General features: G+C 43.4%; 1 pseudogene; it reads left to right on the top strand.

Annotated features, from left to right (window-relative positions):
* The first annotated feature begins 1,752 nt into the window (after positions 1 to 1,752).
* On the top strand, positions 1,753 to 3,458 carry LOC114897128 (annotated as a pseudogene).
* Positions 3,459 to 7,268: the final 3,810 nt, after the last annotated feature.

The raw sequence follows: 7,268 nt of genomic DNA, 5'->3' as shown, positions 1-7,268 counted from the left end.
GTTCCTGTCTTGCTAGTTGTTTGGCATGGGGTTTCCAGCACTGGAGCTTGCTGGTCGTTGAGTGGAGCTGGGTCTCAGTGTTGAGCTGGAGATCTATGGGAGAGCTTTCGCCATTTGATCTTATGTGGTGCCGGGAATCCTCTGGTGGACCAATGTCCTGAACTCGGCTCTCCCAACTCAGAGGCTCACGCCTGACACCCGGCCAGGGCACCAAGACCCTGTCAGGCACACGGCTCCTGTAGACTGGGAAATATCCAGGAAAACTGAGAAACTCCAGAAGCATGGAGTCTTAACCCCTGGACCACCAGGGAAGTCTCCTTCTGAAAGTTTTAAGTAGGAATAATTCTTACTGCTACCAGCCAAAGCTGAAAAAACTTCATCCCTGAACACCAATTTCTATGAAGTTTTTTCTTCCTACCCAACAAAACTATAGGTTCAAAGAAACTGTCATAGAATTGTGGAATTTAAGGTATATTCGTATTTCAGTCCAGCTTCTCCCATTTTGCAGATGAGGAAACTGAGGCACAGAGGAACGATTAGTTCAATGTTTTACATTGAGTCAAGGCCAGAGTCAATGCAACAGCCTTGCTTCCTGCCGGCAACCAAAGCTCACTCCACTACCAAGTTCTTCACCTGCCTCTGAGCTTGTCCTAGGAAAGTTCCTCAGCTCTAAATTTGAGATAACTGTCAGGTTCATCATTTTATGTAAAATATTTCTGTAACACCTAGAACTGAAGGCCATTTTGCAAAAATATGATGCATACGGCTCACTCCTTCACTAGGCATGCAATCCCTTGCCCAAACCCCACTATTGGAACTATATCCAACATCCTGTGATAAACCATAGTGGAAAAGAATATGAAAAAGGATGAATATGTATGTGTAATTGAATCACTTTGCTGTATAGCAGAAATTAACACAACATTGTAAACCAACTGTACCTCAATGAAATAAATTTAAAATAAATAATTAAAATAAAGTTTTCTAGTAGTCACATTAATGGGAATAAAAGGAAGCAGATAGGGTGAAGGAAGAGGGTGCCATGATTGTTTGGTGATGGGGCTGAGGTCGCTGGAGGAGCCTGGTGAGTCTGGGATTCAAGCCAGTGCTGAGCTTTCTCCATCCATGCTTCCAGGCCGTGGGGGGCTGCACAGGGCAGGGAGGCAACTCAGCAGGAACCTGGATTTGGTCCTAAGAGCCGTGGGATTGAGAAGGCATTACCAGAAGTGATCTTGGGACTGACGGGAAGAGAGGCCTGGAGGGGAAAGGAGACCGGTTCCCGAGGGGGAGGGTGTTTCCCGCAGAAAGGGGTGGGGGAAAAGTTGCGAAAGCGGCGTGGGAGCGCAGGGTAGGCAGCGGGTGGCTGCTGCTGGTCTGTTTGGAAAGCAGCGAGGGCCCACCACGAGTTCAAGGGGAGAGCCCAAAGAGTAGGAGTGAGAGGAGTCCAGGGTTGCCTTTGGGCAGTCTGGAAGAGTTAACCCAAAGGACCCTCGCGCAGCCCCAGAGGGCTGGGGAGGGGGGAGGGGGAGGGATTCTGGAAGTCAGGGCAGCCAAGAGCGAGGAGCATAGGGTGCGGGAGATTAGTTGTGCGGGCAGTGCGGGGGCGGCTTGGGGGCGGCTGGTGAGTATTGCGTGGGAGATCTTGGTTTGGAGTTTTCTACAGTCTTGCAGTCTTGCCCCCGTTCGGTAGACTCACACTACTCGTCTTTGTACTAGAGACAGTGTCTCCGGGGGCAAAAGGAAGGAGCCAGGATGGCCTGGGCTCTGAAGCTGCCTCTGACCGATGAGGTGACTGAATCCCGGCTTGTGCAGGACTCTGATGCTAGACTATCCGGGATCGGCCACAACTGCGTGCTGGTGCCTGTAGCATGAGTGATGTCCTAGCACTGCCCATTTTTAAGCAAGAAGAGTCAAGTTTGCCTCCAGACAATGAGAATAAAATCCTCCCTTTTCAATATGTGCTTTGTGCTGTAACCTCTCCAGCAGTGAAACTCCATGATGAAACCCTGACATATCTCAATCAAGGCCAGTCTTATGAAATCCGAATACTAGACAAGAGGAAACTTGGAGAACTACCAGAAATTAATGGCAAATTGGTGAAGAGTGTATTCCATGTTGTGTTCCATGACAGATGGCTACAATACACTGAACATCAGCAGCTGGAAGGCTGGAGGTGGAACCCACCTGGAGATAGCATTCTTGATATCCCAATGTCTGTGGGTATAATCGATCCTAGGGCTAGTCCAAACCAACTAAATACAGTGGAATTCCTGTGGGACCCTGCAAGGAGGACATCTGTGTTTATTCAGGTGCATTGTATTAGCACAGAGTTCACTATGAGGAAACATGGTGGAGAGAAGGGAGTGCCATTTCGAGTGCAAATCGATACCTTCAAGGAGAATGAGAACAGGGAATATACTGGGCACTTACACTCAGCCAGCTGCCAGATCAAAGTCTTCAAGCCCAAAGGTGCAGACAGAAAACAAAAAACAGGGAGAAAATGGAGAAACGAACGCCTCATGAGAAGGAGAAGTATCAACCTTCCTATGAGACAACTATACTCACAGAGTGTTCTCCATGGCCTGAGATCACGTATGTCAATAATTCCCCATCACCTGGCTTCTACAGTTCCCATAGCAGTCTTTCTCTTGGGAGAGGAAATGGTTCACCAAATCACCAGCCAGAGGCCTCTCCAGTCACAGATAACCTCCTGCCAACAACCACACCTCAGGAGGTTCTGCAGTGGTTGCATCGAAACCGTGAAATCCACATTCATGAGGCTTTTTACAAACTTTTCAGGTGCAGATTTGTTGAAACTAACTAGAGATGACGTGATTCAAATCTGTGGCCCTGCAGATGGAATCAGACCTGTTTTTTTTTTTTTTTCTTTTGCAGTACGTGGGCATCTCACTCTTGTGGCCTCTCCCATTGCAGAGCACAGGCTCCGGACGCGCAAGCTCAGCGGCCATGGCTCACAGGCCCAGCCGCTCCGTGGCATGTGGGATCTTCCCGGGCTGGGGCACGAACCCACGTCCCCTGCATTGGCAGGCGGACTCTCAACAACTGCACCACCAGGGAAGCCCGGAATCAAACTTTTTAATGCATTAAAAGGCCTGATGTGAGCCCAAGGCTAACCATTTATGTTTGTCAGGAATCCTTGCAGCTGGGGGAGCAGCAACAACAGCAGCAGAAGCATGAGGATGGAGACTCAAATACTTTCTTCGTTTACCATACCATCTACCTAGAAGAACTGACAGCTGTTGAACTGACAGAAAAAAATTGCTCAGCTTTTCAGCATTTCCCCTTGCCAGATCAGCCAGGTCCACAAGCAGGGGCCCACAGGAATCCACGTGCTCATTAGTGATGAGATGATACAGAACTTTCAGGAAGAAGCCTGTTTTATTCCGGACACAATGAAAGCAGAAACCAATGATTGCTATCATATCATACTGAAGTAGGTGTGGGACATTCCGTCCTCAGTGGCTGCTGCTTCTTTCACCTACTGGAAACTCCCCTCTTGAAGGGGGTTGCAAATGGAGCTTTGAAGGGCTGCAGGAACCTGATGCATCTGACTGTATGTGGGGGAGTCCAGGCCTTGGAGGCAGAATCCCAGGCATCTGTGTTGGTCCAAGCTCTTGGGGCACACACAGATTACTGCCCAACATGCATTTCTGCAACTATTTCTTTTTTAAAATTTCTGGACCCTATTGTTGATGAATATCAGTAGAAACTCCACATCCTTTAAGGTGTGTGTAGGGCATAATGATGATGAGAATTGTGTGATGTTTAATGGAAAGATGTTAAATTTTGTGATATGGGGCCATGTAATATTTTTTCTAACATAAAAGCAAATATCTATATTCATAAGACTAGATCCTCAATCTTTTTTGCCTCTGAAAACCTCATCAAAGAGAAATACAGAGAAAGAAGAAAATTCTTCTTTTGATTCCCCTGTAATTCTATGACTAATAGTAACTTTAGCTAACATTTTTTGCACATTTAGTTGTGCCAGGCAGTGTGATAAATTCTTTAAATGGATTATCTTGTTTAAATCCTCTTAATAGCCCTATGTGAAGTGGGTAATAATGATCCCTAATCGAAGATGAGGAAATGAGACATAGAGTGGCCGAGGAGCTTGCTAAGTAACAGGCAGCTAGCAACCAGTGACACTGAAATGCAAACCCAGGCCGTCTGGCTCTTATTGACTGCCATCCATGACTGCTACCCTTGCGGGCCTCTGTGCTTGCCATCATTTTACTATGGCTCTTCTGGTGAATTAGATATTAACACTGAGCGAGAACGGAGAAATTAACACCAAAAGGGACAAACCACACCTAAATAATGATGAACAAATCAAGACCTACAAAAAATGAAAACATAGACGCTTTCAAAGCATCATCAGTCATCAGATTCACAGAAGTTGAGGTGGTGAAAACTAGGGATTATCTATAACTCCCCAAATTCACTGTTCTTGAATGACCTCAAACTATTTATTGAGTTAGACTAACCTCTGCTTTCTCTTTCCTCTCTCTGCATCTTCTCTTGGTCTAGAAAGTTCTTTTACTCATGTAGCGTTCATTTATATAAGCTTTACAAGAAATTCATTCCCATCCTGTTTGCATTCTTACCATATACTTTAGTTCTTCCTGATTGTGATTGTGTGCTCTTGTGTGTGTGCATGTGTAAGACTATGGGTCTTTTTTCACATGTAAATTTTATCCAGAAATCCCTCTATACGTTATGCTGAGGTGAAAAATGATAATGTTCAAAAGATTCTGTATTGGATTTGGACCTGTGTGTGTGTGTATGTGTATTTTTAAAGAATTTGATAAAGTTTAAATGTTTTTATACAGAAATTTTCGTTCGTTAAAATCAACCTTCAAAAAAAAAAGCAGATAAAAATTTTTTTTAAATATGCGATTCCACAGCAGATGAATCTGTTTCAAATCCTGCTCCTCCTATTACTAATTGTGTGACCTGATGTAATTTTTTTAACTCCTCTGCAAGATACAGAACGCTCTGAAAAATATGACCCTTTTATAATAGATTTCAAAATATGGGAATAAATACACCCTGTTAGACCCTGTTGACTCTGTGATGAACATGCTAACACTTTCTTTAAAAAAATGCCTTTTCTCTTAGAGCCAGGACCTCTCACAGCCACTGCCAGTCAGGCAGCAGTGGTGAGGTTTCTGTAAAGAACGTCCATTGGCACTTTCTGGTAAGGCCAGGAAAGGGCTGGCACGAAGCATCTTAGAGTCTATGAAATATTCTAAATTCGTCACTAAGTGTATATATATATATATATATTTATTCTAAAAAGAATCAAAGATACATTACCTCTAGGAGAGGAAAATGGGAAAGGAGGCTTTCACTTCCCATTCCCTTCCACCATGCACGGTTGACTTCTTCAACCTGTGAAATGCATTCAATCGTAAAGGAGCCATTTGGGGCTTATTTTCTCCTTTGTACTTCTGTGGCTGTAAAAAGGCTTAAGCAATCTTAATTTATTTTAAGTAGAAGAATAAGTGAAGTAAATAATGAAGTGAATTATCTTAATTTTTGATATTTCTCTCTCTCAGCTTCTTTGCATTTGAGAAATTGGGGAAAGTTTCTAAGGATCTGAAGAGAGACAAAGACTCATGACAGTGTAGTGCAAGGAGCACTGGTCCAGAGATGGGAGACAGGAATGGACAGCACCCCAAATCAGCAAAGCTGCAGAGAGATGATTATATTCATATGCTGCTGGTGGCTACCAAATTTTGAACTACCTTTTTGGAAAACCATATGTTAAAATGTAACAATTAAGTATTCATGTCTTTGACCCATAGACTTCACTACAGGGTTTTTATTGTGAAGAAACTTTCTATAATACTTTAAAAATTCCGGGCATAAAAATATTCCCATAATTTCTTTTAATAACAAAAATAATTGGCAATACCTCAAATTTACATCAATAGGTTAATAGTTAAGTAAGATATGCATCCAGTGAGTAGAAATGAATCTGTAATAACATTATTAAAAACTTTATTAAAAAATATTATAACCAGATTAAATTTTACAAAGCAAGATATAAAATTGCATATATAGTACAATTTGATCAAAGAAGCAACACTTTTTTATGCAGAAAATTTAATGTTGCCAGGGCTTCCCTGGTGGCACAGTGGTTGAGAGTCCGCCTGCCGATGCGGGGGACACGGGTTCGTGCCCTGGTCCGGGAAGATCCCACATGCCACGGAGTGGCTAGGCCCGTGAGCCGTGGCCTCTGAGCCTGCGCGTCCCGAGCCTGTGTTCTGCAACGGGAGAGGCCACAATAGTGAGAGGCCCACATACCGCATAAAAAAAAAAAAAAAAAAGAAACAGCCAAATAAACTTAAACAGGGAAAATATATGGAATAAGAAAGAGAAACACCCTAAATCTAGCATTCATCCATTTATTCATTCACTTATCCAACCACTTTGGATTATGCGCTTTGTGCTTCATGCTGTGTTTTGAACTGAAGTACAGTGGTGAGGAAAACACGCATGATCCTTGCCCTGAAGAGGCTTATGACCTAGTAACATACAGATCATCCATTTTCCTACGGAGTTAGCAGAACAAAGGCATCAAAGTAAAATCAAGAGATAATGGGAAAAAATAAACTAACTCAAAAAGCTAGAAGAATAGTGGTGAAATAAAACTGAAAGAAAGAAAGAGGGGGAAATTGCTAAACATAAAAACTAAAAACAATTCATTTCAGCCACCAAAAGCAGCATCAGTAAAAGAACTTGCTTTGCGAAAAGATCCATAATATAGACAAACATTTCACTATGTGAGTCAACGAAAAAGATAAAAACAAAAGTGTAAAACTTTAAGAGTGGAGGACTTCCTGCCTGTCAGGAGCTTGTATGTGGCTGCTCCTGCCCTCACAATGAGAAAAGGGCAGAACAAATTGAGAAGCAACAGTTCCTCTCAGGTTCATCAAGAACTGAAATCATGGGCAAACTGCTGCTCCAAGACAGGTGAGTTCGGAGAGGCACAATTTAGTGGAATATAGACCTCCATGGGAAACAGCACTGGGCAGGAAAACAAACTGCAACTGACGAATGCCAGGGGCTCAGGGTGGCACATTTGAGAGTTAAATACTCCAGGGAGGGACACGTCCCACACTTTTATGAGTTTTAACTCCAGGAGCTCTCCCAGCTCCTCACAGTGAAGCTTGGAGAAGAATCCCCTTACAACAGAGGGAGGGGGAAAGCAAACATTTTGAAATACTCCCAGAGTATTC

This window comes from Monodon monoceros, unplaced genomic scaffold (assembly GCF_005190385.1).
Source record: "Monodon monoceros isolate NGI ecotype Baffin Bay Population unplaced genomic scaffold, NGI_Narwhal_1 Super_Scaffold_16, whole genome shotgun sequence".
Lineage (NCBI taxonomy): Eukaryota > Metazoa > Chordata > Mammalia > Artiodactyla > Monodontidae > Monodon > Monodon monoceros.
The sequence above is the reverse complement of the archived record's forward strand: the minus strand, read 5'-3'. Positions and strand labels throughout refer to the sequence as shown.